This window comes from Octopus bimaculoides, chromosome 6 (genome assembly GCF_046866305.1).
Source record: "Octopus bimaculoides isolate indiv1 chromosome 6, ASM4686630v1, whole genome shotgun sequence".
In the NCBI taxonomy this organism is placed as follows: Eukaryota; Metazoa; Mollusca; class Cephalopoda; order Octopoda; family Octopodidae; genus Octopus; species Octopus bimaculoides.
Genome location: NC_142933.1, coordinates 97,527,987 through 97,543,389, shown reverse-complemented (window position 1 = coordinate 97,543,389; position 15,403 = coordinate 97,527,987). Strand labels below are relative to the sequence as shown.

The 15,403-nt window shown below is 35.6% G+C and overlaps 1 long non-coding RNA gene across 1 annotated transcript; it reads right to left on the bottom strand.

Annotated features, from left to right (window-relative positions):
* Nucleotides 1-7,108: 7,108 nt before the first annotated feature.
* Nucleotides 7,109-13,628, bottom strand: LOC128248034 (uncharacterized). The gene is made up of 2 exons (XR_016242363.1): nt 10,000-13,628; nt 7,109-7,217 (listed from the first exon to the last, which is right to left on the bottom strand). It is a non-coding gene; the product is annotated as an uncharacterized LOC128248034 (long non-coding RNA).
* Between the last annotated feature and the right edge of the window lie 1,775 nt (nt 13,629-15,403).

Genomic DNA, 15,403 nt, shown 5'->3' with positions numbered 1-15,403 from the left:
AAAAGAATAGGCAAACACCAGGTATCAGTTCATATTATGACTATGTATACACTCTAGGAGTGGTTGGTGTTAGGAAGGGCATCCAACTGTAAAAACTCTGCCAAATCAGATTGGAGCCTGGTGTAGCCATCTGGTTCGCCAGTCCTCAGTCAAATTGTCCAACCCATGCTAGCATGGAAGATGGACGTTAAACGATGATGATGATGATGATGATGATGATTTATACAACACATAGAGAGAAACAAATGCCTTAAAGACTTTCAATCACAAGAGATCAATAAAAGTTCCATCATTCAGGAATGTACATTCTGGTTGTAGTATATTAATATAAGTATGAATGTGTGTGTGTATGTGTGCATTTATAGATAGATGGATAGATAGATAGATAGATAGATACACGAACACATGCACATGTAATGGCCCATATATATTTGTATCCTCTTACCTGCTATTTCTCATAAGAAGGAAAGATTTATATCAAAAGTAGGTTTGTTATTTGCATTAATCTTTTTTTCTTCTTTTATCTTAGGCATACATTGCATGCTTTGCATTCAAGGAGGAAGTGGCATGATATCTATACATAAAAACAGTAGTGGTATTAGTGGTGGTAGTGGTGGTAGTAGTCGTAGTAGTAGTAGTAGTAGTAGTAGTAGTAGTAGTAATTATTTCATTTATAGGCCACTAGGGCCGACATAATGGGGACAATACACTAGATGGGGACAGTGGGGGTTTTACACAAAACAAGGACCAAACAATTAGGAAAACAATAACAATAAACATTAAACAAGAAAAATAGTGGGGATGACCACCCGGGGTTGGCTTAGGTATCCCACCAACCCTGAACCACCCAATGCTTTGAGGTAAATTTGAATTTACCTAGGGCTAAACAACAATTACTCCCAATTACTCTTAAAGCTGAAAGAATTTAACCATATATTCTTCAGATGGCATTTTAACCACTTAAATACCAACCTGCCTGAGACTGTCCTAGATCTATAATATAAACTTCCTGTTTTAAAGTAATCTAAGTTAGTCTCCCATCACTACCACACACACACACACACACACACACACACACACACACACACACACACAAAATACTTTAGTCGGTCCCTTCCCCTCAGAAACTCAGAAAAACAGCTGTCTGAAACTCCTTCCTTTTTTTATATTTTTTCTCTACCAGCATCAACTTAGGGAAATTCAAATTAGACATTGACTGCATCAGTCTGAAAGTGCTTACAATATGGACATTGCTCTAAGGCATTGAGCCGGCAGAAATGTTAGCACATCAGGCGAAATGCTTAGTGGTATTTTGTCTGTCTTTACACTCTCAGTTCAAATTCTGCCAAGGTCAACTTTGCTGTTCATCTTTTTGGGGTTGATAAATTAAGTACTGGAGTCGATCTAATTGACTGGCCCCCTCCCCAAGACTTTCGGGCCTTGTGCCTAGAATAGAAAAGAATATGGACACTACTCTTTCTTCTACGACTAAACTATACATTTTTGGCCATGTATTAATATGAGCAAGCATCATCATTATTATGATGATAATTAAAAAAGCAGCGAGCTGGCAGAATCGTTAGCACGCTGGATGAAATGCTTAGCGGTGTTTCGCCTGTCGTTACACTCTGAGTTCAAATTCCGCTGAGGTTCACTTTGCCTTTCATCCTTTCAGTGTTGACAAATTAAGTACCAGTTGTGTACTGAGGTCGATCAAATTGACTAGCCCCCTCCCCCAAAATTTCAGGCCTTGTACCTATAGTAGAAAAGATGATGGTGATGATTAAAGTGACAAGCTAGTAAAACTGTTACAAGAGTTGGACAAAATATCCTGTAGTTTTGTTCCATTCTCTTTATATTCTGTATTCATATCCTGCTGAGGTCAACTTTGCCTGTCATCCTTTTGAGGTCAATAGAATAAAGTTCTGGTGGGTATGGTATTAACTAGTCCCCATCCCCTCAAAACTACTGACCTTGTGCCTATTTCAGAAACCAATATGATCATGGCTTTTAGGAAAGTGATAATGGAGAAGTCACCCGAGTTCCAGATTAAACACATCACAGTTCTTAGCATCATATTTCTGGTTTCTAAGTTCAAGATTTTCAGGGGTTTGGTAAACTGAACAAATTAAACATTAGCATCAGTTCAAATGATTAATTATCTCCCTTACATAAACAGACTTTGTACTTGATCATAACACTTATATTCAGTGATGTGGTGGGCGTGGCACTAGTGGTAGTTGTGGTGGTGATGGTAGTCTGTTGCATAATGCCAAGTATATTTAGTTTCCTTATTGTGTGTTGTATTCCAGAATACGATAATATTAATTACCATGAATAGTGAAATTATTTTTGACTCGGCTGGAATGTCTTTCATCATAAATCTCTCCATTCAGATATGACCTGGGGTTAAACAACAATTATGAATAATTTTTTTTTATAAAAATGCTGTAAGGAAATTCTGTTCTATAACAAAACTTATGAACATCAATTTACAACTTTCTTCTTTTTTCGAGTTTACTTTTTAAGATTATCACATTTTTGTTCAGAAATTTTTATTTCATTGCATTCTTTTCTCTTTTTCGCTTTTCTTAGCATCATTTATTCACCTGCTTTGAAGAATATCAACATGGCTGGAACTTCTAATCTATTGAACCGACATAGGAAACAGAAAAAAATGTCAGCCAGTTGTTGCATATGCTAAGGTTTTAACCCCACAAACTATAAATCATTCTTGTGAAACAGGTGTGTATGTCTTCAAGCCATTAATGAAGGTAACTAAGATAGAATGGATACTCTAGAATGCTGGTTGAAAGGAACACTTATGTGAAGAAATTGTATAGCCCTGTAGATAATGATAGTAGGATTGATTCACTCTGCTTGTTTCATCACAATGGTTGGCATTAGAGAGAGAAAATGGAAACTGTTGCTTGGAAACTGGAAATTATGTTGAAGGTAATGATGATGGTGAGGAACTATTGTTGCTGTCTTTAATTATGCTTATATTTAACTAGAATATTTGCAAATAAATCATAGATAAAGAATTTGTGCATTCTAGAAATTTTAGAATGAGCTATAAACAAAAAATGTAGGCGTGAGGTAACTTTATATCTTTAAAAACAAAAATGTCCTTTGTTGAAAAAAATCGTCTGAAACTAAAATAATTTATTGAAATACTTAGAATATATTTCTACTCTTGGGATTACCTTTGATAGAATACACTACTGTTGCTTCTTCAAGTCAAGTGCTATCATTCAACCTGCTTGTCAATTGATCTAATCATAAAGTTGTTTTGCAGGTCGGTCAAAAACTGGTTTTGTGAAATTTCAATTAAGTTTCCTCTGAATTTTTTTGTTTTCTCGTTGTAAACCTTGTTCACCTTAAAGTAAACCAGAGCAGATAACAACCTAGTTATTTAAACAGTAAAGGTTTTTCAGTACGTCTGGAACTATTTCTGTCATCAGGTTTAACACCACCACCTGGCCCAAAGTGTCTTTGTCATGTCAACGTACACTCTATTGAAGGCATTTAGGTTCAGGTCACTGGCTTAAGGGTAACTTTCTCCCTTTTTCTCCCACAAATCTTAAAGACCTTGAATAGTGTCATGGACACTGCCTTTCCTTCCTCCTCTCACTAAGTTATGTAATAAAATAAATTCTTAACATTTTTTACTTGAACATATATTGTTGGCAAAGTGGCAAGCTGGCAGAAACGTTAGCACGCTGGGCAAAATGTTTAGCAATATTTCGTCTGTCTTTACGTTCTGAGTTCAAATTCCACCAAGGTTGACTTTGTCTTTCATCTTTTCAGGGTTGATAAATTAAGTACCAGTTGCATACTGGAGTCGATCTAATTGACTAGCCCATCCCCCAAAATTTCAGGTTTTGTGCCTAGAGTAGAAACAAATATATGTTGTCAGCACAAGCGTGCTTGTGTGGTAAGAAGCTTGCTTCCCAATCACATGGTTTCAGGTTCAGTCCCATAGTGTGGCCCTTTGGGTATGTGTCTTCTACAATTGCCCCAAGGCATCCAAAGTGTTGCAAGTAGATGGAAACTGTAAGAAGCTAAGCTGATTTAACCTCTATCATCTTCCCTTGGTGGACCTCCTCTAATTTACTTATGGCACTGTAAAGCTTTTATAATACTGTTATATTGTGATAGCTCAGGCTTGCATGTACTTCTCATAATATTTATATCTATCTGTCTGTTTGTCTGTATGTGTGTACATGCGTGTGTGTGTGTGTGTGTTACTGTCTCCTTGCTTTGATTTTGCATGAGAGTTGTAAATGTGTGTCCTTGTCGTGCAAGTGGTGTCTTTCATTTCCAGTCTTCGATGACCAAACATGTCTGGTCATGGGGAACTGTTACCTTACTTGGAAACAGGCCACGGTTGGCAACAGGAAGGGCATAGAAACTACCCACTTCAACAAACTCTATCCAACTCATGCGAGTATGAAAAAGTGGGCATTAAGATCATGATGATGATGACAACGATGACGACGATGACGATGATGTTGTTGTTGTTGTTGAATCAACTTAATTAGCTCTGCTTGATTAGGCTTGTGCTACAGTTGAAACCAATGAAATACTTCGAAATAATTCATAAGCCCAAGATGTCATGAATACCATTCTCTTGTTTGATAGGCAACTTGTCTGTACTCTGAGTTTTTGTTGCCTCATTCTAAAGATAGTTGGGAGATCATATATTATTTTCGTCGTCATCATCATCATTTAACATCCATTGATGGCATTTTCCATAGACATTAAGCCTCCATACACACACACAGGCATGTAACTGACCCATACACTGTTCAATTTCCAGACATTTGTACAATACTGCATATGCTTTATACACACTTTTGACCAGTTGTAGTGCACCTAAGCACTGTATACAATAATTTCATTATTATTATTATTATCATTATTATTATTATTATTATTATTATTATTATTATTATTATTATTATGACATGGGTTGGACAGTTTGACAGAAGCTGGCCAGCTCAAAGGCTGTTTAGGATCCCTGTCTGTTCTGGCATGGTTTCTACGGCTGAATGCCCTTACAATTGCCAACTACTGTACAGAGTGTACTGGGTGCTTTTACACAGCACCAGCATGGGTGTTTTTTACATGGCACCAGCACCTACAAGCCAGCAAGATTAGAGTGTAAACCTATATGCAGGGGCAACCACACTTTTACTTAGCTTGATGTGTCTATTCAAGCACAGAAAACCTCCAGGAGTCTCAGTCTTTTGTCATCCTTTCTGAGTCCCAATCTCTGTAGATCCTTTCTCACAACTTTGTCCCACGTTTTCCTAGGTCTACCCCTTCCGCATGTTCCCTCCACAGTTAGAACTTGGCACTCTATTTTATATTCCGATTGGTGAACAACAGCATTGTTGGTCATAAATATCTAATAGATGAATTACTGGTTTATAACAATTCAAATGATAAGAAGAATAGGGGAGTATATCTCATTGCAGAACAAATATCAACAGGGTCTAGATTTAGAAAACATTTGTTTGTTTCATTTTCTTGTTAGATGTTTGTATCCTTTACCAATATATGTCAGTGAAAGATACATACATTCACACACACATAAACGCATACATAGACACCCGTTCATACAACAAACAAACTCATGCACACACAAACACATGCACAGAAGCACACATACATGCATAAACACATATAAACGTGCACTCATATATATAAACACACAAATACACACTCACACACACAAGCATACATAAGCACACACTCACATATAAACACACACATGCACATGCAAAAACATGCACACAAGCACACACACAAGCACAAGCATGAACACACATAAAAATGCTCTCTCACACACACATGCACGTGCGCACACTGGGTGTGGATATTCTTTACCTTCACCATGTTTGTGTGTGTGTGCATTGCATTTGCACACAGTATCTGTCTATCAAATTCCACTCATAAAGCATTGGTCAACCCAAGATAGAAGCTTGTTTTGCTCAAGGTCCTACACAAAGGGATCAAATACCCAACCCATTTGGTCACAAAGTGACTGTCTTAACTGCTTAACCAGGACTGCACCTATAAAGTAGCTTTGCTACTTTTTGTTAAGTTCACGAGGATCCTGTTGGAGAACAAAGTCTAGATGACAGGTGTTGACAGAAAGAACCAGTTACACTACCGCCTTTCACACTATCTGAATAACTTCACTTTACTTTATAACATTATTTTGTACTCTGTGCTTTGTGTATGAGAGTGTGAGCATGTTAATGTGTGTGTGTGTGTGTGTGTGTGTGTGTGTGTGTGTGTGTGTGTGTGTGTGTGTGCATGCACGCACTTATGAGTTATACTTACTTTTCTTCCTAATTACATCTCACACCATTGTTAGTGCTTGAGATTTTTTTTTTTGTATTTCTTATAAAACACTTGAACTTAGTGTCCTGTCTTTCTTATCACCAGACTAAAATTGTTCTGATACCAAGCCTGAAAATGATTTGAAAGAGTAAGCAATTTCGTGGAAAAGTTAAATAAGGAGGGAAACAAGATTGAATGCAAAATGTTTCAGGCTCTTATTCCGGCCATTACAAAGATTTGATATCACAACACAGCCCCTAAGAAATGTAGGGGATGTCATGTGACACTATATATTGTAAGCCTGTTGAGGTTATTTATAAAGAGACACATATCTATATTGTAAACATTGTGCTTTAGTGTCACAGATGGTAGAACTGGTTGAGCATCAGACAAAATAACTTGTATTGTTCTGAGCGCAAATTCCATCCGGGTTGAATTTGCTACTCATTCATCGGATCTTTGAGGTTTTCGTCATTGTTTACAATTATCGTTAAAAAAAATTTTTTTAATGTATCATATAGATGTAATTATATAGATATGAGTAATATATGGTATTAAGGAAGGATAGGAAAATATTAGATTTATAAGCCCTAAAATTCACTTTATACTTGCTCACGGGTATATGGCGTAGTGGTTAAGAGCGCGGGCTACTAAACCCAACAATTCCGAGTTCGATTCCAAGCAATGACCTGAATTATCATAATAATTATTATTATAAAAACAACGAAAAATACGTGAGGAATGAGAACCCAGGTTTGGAGGGTGTAAATAATGTTATTCATTTATTGCAGAAAATTTTTGCGAAAGTGTTACAAAGTTTGAACAGCGCATTTTCTTCCATGGATTGGCATGTCAAAACATTGCTAGAAATAACAGTCAAAACATTAAAATATGAATGAAATTAACATTAAAACATTTGAGAGCAAAATTAAATATTTAAAAGCAACAAACCAACCAACCGAAGTTGCTAGAAACAACAGTCAAAACAGTGTTTAAAGCAGACATTATTCAAGAGTTGATAAAATAAGTAACATTCAAGTACTTAGGTAAACGTAAGCCACTATAACCTTGAAAAATTAAAAAATTTATCTCTATAGATTTTCTAGAAAATTCAGAGCCAGAAGTGCGACTCATGATGTTTACATAGATGTATTTGTTTACGAAACGTCATAACTTGCTGTGCTAGTCCTGAATTCAATAGGAAATCTATAGAGATAAACTTAAAATTGAAAATATTGCCCTGCTAATACAAGGTAAGACACAAAATTGACTTGAAAACCTGTAATATACTGGTTGCAAAACGAAATATGCCTTACCAGCAATTGATTCTCAAAGTGGTCCCTCAACAGAGACTCAGTCCAATGATTGAATCTAGTAAAACGTTTGATCTTTCCATTATTTAAATTGATATCAGTATTAATTAGCTTAATAATATGGATAATATAGTAATACTATTGATATAGCGTGACCGAATGATGGAGAAGTTCACTTTGCAATCATGAGGTACAATGTTCGACCCTACAGTATGCCATCTTTGGCAAGTATCTTTTACCATAGTCTCAGGTAAACCAAAATGTCATGAGTGAAATCAAACAGACAGTAGCAACATGGAAGTTTGTTTGATTCATTGTAAATATAATTCAAAGTTTCAATCTTGTCATGTATCGCACTGGTTCCACTGGTGAATTATGTTAAGGCCACATATGACTGTGGAATACTCAACTACTCAGACAGTCAATGAGCAAGTAGTTCTGTTGATTGAATAACTGAATATTCATATTTGAAACCAATGAAGGTCCAATTACTTTTACTTTTCTAACAAATAATATGAATTTCCTTTGATTAGGTACAAAACCAATTTTTACAGATTTTATGTATAGAAACAATTGAATTGTCACTAGATTCTCATTGGTATTCATTTTTTGGAAAACGGGTAGGCATCCAAGTATGTGGGTATCTTGAAAATACTTCATGGAGTTTGAACTGTGCCCGGCATAGTTACAAGCTGCACTTTGGCAAGGCACAGCTACCCTGCCAGGGATATGGTGAAATCATGGGACTGCTGCAGGATGGACTGTAGAAAGACAGGAAGAGCTCAACTGAGCCAATAGTGCTTCTTACATTGATGCTGAGCAGAGGAATCCCGGAGGATCAACAGACAGGATCATTAAACTCTATCAAGATAATAACTGTAATGTAGCCATAGGGACAGCGTCCATGGTTGTGTAATCAGCTAATGAAATATTCATTATGACTCAAGCTCCCAGTTCAAATAGGAATAACAGAATTGGGGGTGATGACTGAAAGCCACTGGAATCTGTGGGAGCAGTGTGACCGAACATAAAGTAAGTAAAGCCCTCCACCTGTTAGATTTAGACTCTGAATATCTTCTTTGCTCTACACCACATTACTCATGGAAAGCACATGTTTTTCACTGGACTTTTCTTGCATAGTTTGGCAGTCCAGGTGCAGATGAGGTAACACTTGTGTGGAAGGCTGTTGGCTCACAGTGAGCTCATCCATTGTTTGATAAGTCTTGCTTTTTGTCATACAGAGTATCTGCAATATTTTCTTCACCTGGCAAGCAAGGTAGGGGAGCAAGTTTAGTCACTGGCCACCCAACCATGGAAGTAGTTCTCAGAATATAGAAAGACAAAGTCATGGCTGGATGGTGAAGAAGCTTTCTTCCTAACTATGTGGTCTTGGGTTCAGTTACATTGTGACACCCTGAGCAAGTGTCTTCTACTATTAAGCCTGTTGTAAGTGGATTTGGTTGATGGAAACTAAAAGAAGCCTACTATATATGTGTATGTGTGTGTATTTATATGTATATGTATGTGTGTGTGATTGTGTGTGTTATGTTTGCATTTGAAGATTTGTAAACAAAAGTCTCATTCATACAGTATTGTTTGTTTGTTTCCTTGTTCTCTGCATAACCATGTCTGTGCTGTAAGTTGTTTGATTGAGTGGAAGATTATTACTCTACAATGAAACAAGGGTAAGCTGGCAACACACTCTTGCTATAACACACTCTTGTTCTGATCCATGCAAGAATGAATAAATAGATGTTAAAACAATAATGATGACAATGTCAGCAACAACGGTGACAAAGGCGATGTTGATGATGACAAAGACAATGATGATGACGATGATGATGAAGAATTAAGTTAAATCCAATAAAACACTTCTGGTACTCTTCCATTTTCACCAATTTGCTTCTTCACTAAATAGCTTGTGATGGTATAGATATTGTGATAAATTATTAAGTATATTTATAATTGTATATATTTTGTGTGTGTATCTCTTCCCTCACGTAATAAACTCACAAGTGAAAGAGGGGAGCATCTATGCATTTGTTTGATTTGATAGAAATAGCTGCAGTACCTTCCTCAAATCGCATCCTACCATCTTAGCAAAAGCATTGGACACATTGAACAAAGAAGGAATGATCACAGCTAGGATGACTTTGATCACAGGTATGTTTGATCAGGGCCAACCCGGGGTTAAACGACAACACCAACAGCAGTTAAATTCATGTTAGTTGGGTAGAATAAGGAGGAGGAGGAGGAGGAGGAGGAGAAGAAGAAGAAGAAGAAGAAGAAGAAGAAGGTGGTAGTGGTGGTAGTGGTGTATGGTGATGCTTACCCTGTTGATACTTTGATATATCTGCATCAGTTTGGAGAATAATTGAGAAGAATTTTTATGCCAATGTCTTGCTAAACTGCCATATTTGTGGTGTTGCTATACATCTGTCTGTTCTCAGCTGTCATAAGCAGGTTTAATACATGTTTGTTGCTAAACAGCAGGTTATAAAAATAAATAGATGGTTAGAACTGATAAGGATGAAAATAACAATAATCACAGTTCCTATTAAAAATCATTGCCTATAAAACATTTTTTTCTCCGTTTTGTTTTTAAATCAGAAAATTTTGAATTATACAAATCATTAAGTTTTGATGTTATTCATTATAAATTACTGTTTATTTTATTCATTTATTTGTTTGTTTATTGCTTACAATTAAAATTTTCTGTTTAGAATTGTAAAAAGAGAAAAATATGCTCTTGGTTCCATAATTTAATTTTCTACTTCTATTAAATCTTATTTGCTTCAATCTCTCATTATATTATAAAAAGAATATAATAATATTGATTTTTTACATAAACACAAATTCATATGAATGTACCCATTTATAATACAAGTATTATTTCATTGTCCCAGGAAAGATTAAAGGTAAATTTGACCATGACAGATTTGAACTAGGAACTGAAAGGGATAAAATTATATACAGGTCATTGTCAATTTATGACCTATCCGACTTATGACCAATCGACTTTTTGACGATTGATGTGCCAGCTCCTAGCAGCAATAATAAATAGTCCAGCTGAAATCTAATGGGTTTAATTTCTTAGAAATTAACCCCTCTACGGATAATGTCAGCTAACAAACGCTTCCCCTAGGTTTCGTTATCGATTGCCACTGTGGTTATCCTGAGTGTTGGATGAATATTCTGTCGCGGAGACATTGAGGTGACCTTGTATTTGTTAAAAAGATGACTGTTTGAAACTCCAAAATTTTTGACTGACACCAATATAATAGTACAATACAGAATGCTGTGTGTGACTTTCACCTGAGAATGTACCTTAAGAATGTAAAAATATAAAACAAAGCTATGTAGGCCTATAGGCCAACTTACAGACAAATCAACTTATGACTAGTCAGTCAGAACCAATTGTAGTCATAAGTCGACAGTGACCTGTACTGTAAAATATCTAATACAATGCTCTATCAGTTTTGATTTTAATATTTATTGCCTTTAGGGAAACAAGCTAGCAAAATCATTAGCATGCTGGGCAAAGTGCTTAGTAGCATTTTGTGCTTCTTTATGTTCTGAGTTCAAATTCTACCAAAGTCTACTTGGCCTTTTATCCTTTCAGGGTCAATAAAATAATACCAGTTGAGCACAGGGGTTGATGTAATCGACTCATCCCATTCCCTGAATTTGCTGGTCTTTTGCCAAAATTTGAAACCAATATATATGCCTTTGTTAAGAAGACATAAGTCCTATTATTTTTGGGAAAAGTGCTATGGAGTGTGTGACACCTTAAACCCTTTTTCTTTCTGTATTTCTGTTGGGGTACATAAAGACAGATACTAAAATCTTGAGGAGAATAAATGCAGGATGGAAGGCATTCACCTCAATAAAAGAGACATTAAATTGACATAAAATTGATGGCAATGACGGTGATGACTATAGTGACGGTGGTGATGACGATGACGACGACGATGACAATGATAACAATGACAATAATGACAATGACCATAATGATGATGCCTATGATGATGATAATGATGAAAATGATGATGAGGAGGAGGAAGATGATAATAATGATGTGTCAATGGTGGTGGCAAAGGTAGAAACAGTGGTGATGATGGTGATGATGATGATGTGATAGTGATCTTAACATCAAAGACGATGAGGATAATGACATGTAGGATATAAATATCAGCCAGAAAACAAGCAAAAGAAAATTGATGCTTTGTGATGAAAGTCCCTAGTGACATTTGTTCTGCATCGAATTATAAGCAACTCTTTCATCGTTCTTATCATGAGAAATGCAGTGAACCCATGATTGGCCCATCAGAAACATGTAACCAATGCTGCCATTGTTTACCAATTGGGGTTTTAAAAGAAACAAACAAAACAACACACAAAATTCTGGTGATGTTTGCTATCTTAAATTACATTTAGAAACTGGTTAATATGGTAAATTCCATTGTTTCTACAGTGATGTGGAAGAGAATATCTTGCATTCTATAAAGGACTTACAATTATAATACAAATAACATTGCTCTTTATTCTGTTTATTATCTTTTTCATATCAAAGAGCAGTGTCAATATGACCTTTTGATAAAAAGGCCACATTCCTAAAAAACAAGATACAGAAATTCACAAACCATTTACTTTGATTAATGGATAATCTTGAGCCAATGAAGCTCACTCTATATCAGAAGTTCTCAACTGGGGCCCATATAGTCCCTTAGGGTCCATATAAAATTTTGTGGGGTCCACGCGACAAGATAGTAAATTGGGTATCCACAATAATATTCTAAGGGCCCCTGAAAAAATTTTACTTTAGATATATGTATTGGTATATATTGCAAGGAACAGCTGGGTTTCTTTCTCTAACATTTTACATTGTTCAACCTACACAAGTGAATGTGTGAAAAACAAAATAGGAATTTTGAAAGAAGTTTTTATAAAACTAGTTTTTAAATATCAAATGGCTATGGGGGTCCACCAGAATAAAATAGTAATCAAAGGGGTCCATAGATAACAAATGGTTGAGAACCCCTGCTCTATATGGTTGCTTGACTTGCTAGAAATAGTAGCCAAATCTTCCTCTAGTTTCAACCCTTTTGTCTTAAACCATGTGATACACAGGACATGTTTCCCTGGTAGCCATGCAAAATATATGATACACAATCCCAATTATTTTCAACCATCAGAGTAATTTGGGATTTATGAAAGGAAAGCTTTATATTACTCTGAACCTATGAAACAAGGGCTTAACCAAAAGTCTGAAAACAAGCATGGACGTTTAGGACAAACTTATGAAAATGCTTTGAACAAGCAAAGGGTTAGAAAAATAGGACGGACTTATTGTCTAATGCCGTGCCACTAAATATATTATGTCAGAATGAAAGACAAACTAGTCATGGCTGGAATGTCTTGGATCATAGGCTTATATACTCAGGGATAACCTAGGGTCGTACAACTTGAACAAATTTAAAAGCATTTTCCGGAAGCATATATATATACATATATAGATGCTGGTGTAGTTGCGTGGTAAAAAGTTTGCTCCTAAACCACATGGTTCTGGGTTCAGTCCCACTACGTGGCACCTTGGGCAAATGTCTTCTACTGTAGCCTCTAGCAAATCAAAGCCTTGCGAGTGGATTTGGTGGATGGAAACTGACAGAAGCCTGTTGTGTGTGTGTCTTTGTGCCTGTGTTTGTCCCCTAGTACCACTTGACAACTGGTGTTGGTATGTTTACATCCCCATAACCTAGCAGTTTGGCAAAAGAGACCAATAGGATAAGTACTTGGGTTAAAAATATAAATACTGGAGTTGATTTGTTCAACCAAAATTCTTCAAAGTCATGCCCCAGGATGGCTGCATTCTAATGACTGAAACAAGCAAAAGATAAAAGTTAGTAACAAGACTTACTACAAAATACAAAACAAAAAAGAAAAATGTAATGCTCTTCAATGTGACCTCCAAATGTCTTACTCCATTAATGTATTAAAATATACAATCTACATTGATTTGTGGTCCATCACTTCAAAAAAACTATCATATCAGCCAGAATTATTTGATACAAATGGAATTATATTTCCTTCTCTCTTCACAGCAGTGCTATCCTTGATTCTGACACTCAGCAGTGGTAGAATTTTGTAGTATGAGGAAATGGATGTTACATGACAATGACAGCTTTTTTATCTCATAGAATCCCAGAAAATTTTAACAGAACTTTGAGGGAGCCTTGAAATCACCCACTTTGGAAAATATTGGTCTATACAGGAATAATAATTGAACAATAATATAATTTGATTAGCTCTAATTGCTTTCTTTGTCATTCATGTGTTATAATCCAATATTTTTTATTGCATGCTCTAAGTATTATTAATATCACTATTACTCTATAAAAAATTCATAACAGCCATAACATAAGCTAATAAATGTAAATCTCTAAGTGAATATTGTTCTTTCTGTGCTCCAGTCTTGAACTTTTATATTAATAATACTGCAGTTTTTTCAAATTAACTGCTGACCTCAGTTCTTGAAAAACAGATTTACACATCATTTATAATGAGATTTCCTGAAGTACTTCATGCAAAATATTTGAATATGATTAATATGAGTGGCAGAAGAGAAAGATGGCTGAAAGAATTGCCTTGAAAGGGCTTAACACTTTGTTACTATATTTCTGTTGAAATACACTGCCTTTGTTCCAATTAATTTTGGAAATAATGAAGAATTTAGTAAAATAACTTTGCTGTTATTAAACTGGTATCTGGAACATAAATTAACATAAATGGTTTTAGTTGAGATCATTTTGAAACAGGAAGTTTTTATCATAGAACTACAGGTGGTCTCAAGCTGGTTGTGTCAAAAGGGTTAATTTTATCTTTCAGTGCTGAATTTTATTTATTTATGTGTTTGCCTTTCATCTCTTCTGGCTTGATAAAACAAGTACCTAGAATACATTTAAAAAATATTTTGATGGCTTAGTCAGAGGAAGAAGGATAACAAGGGTGTGGTGAAGTGGGAACTCTTAGGCTAGTGGGAGTGGAGAAAAAAGACATGAATTTTCTACCAGTGGAAGCAGCTGCTTAAGACCTGGGTCTGAATGGCTTGAACAGAGAGATCACTGTAAGTTAAGGGCAAAAAAAAAAATAATAATAATAATAAAATAAATAAATAAAGGCAAAAAAAAAAGAAAAGAAACTAAATGGTGATATCCAACCATGCAAAGCATTAAGTCTACCAGCTCAAAACAGGTACAAACAATAAAAATAGCCTTCACACAGGTTTTGCCAACCCAATTTCATTCACAAAAAAATTATGTTAGACTTGTAGGAGATCTCTACCTCAAATCAGCTGACATGAACTATGGAAACTGCTACTAATCTAAAATAAGGGACACATATATTCTATCGCTCTTTCTCATCTATACACAACCACACAAACTGTCCAACTAGAATGAGCAGAATTTTCCATCATTCTGTTATTTTCTTTCTTGGAGCCATCACATTCCATTCAAATCTTTAACAATAAAACTCATAATGAACTGAGAGCAAATAGTTATTCTTCTCATTCACTCATTGCTGATCTCATTCAACTAACATTTCTTTTATATTATTGTTAAAGACATGAAGCTATGATAGAAGGTAGAAGACACTTGCCCAAGATGCTGCACAGTGGATATGAACTTGGGACTATATGACTGCACGACAAACTTCTAAACCACTACAGCCATACCTGC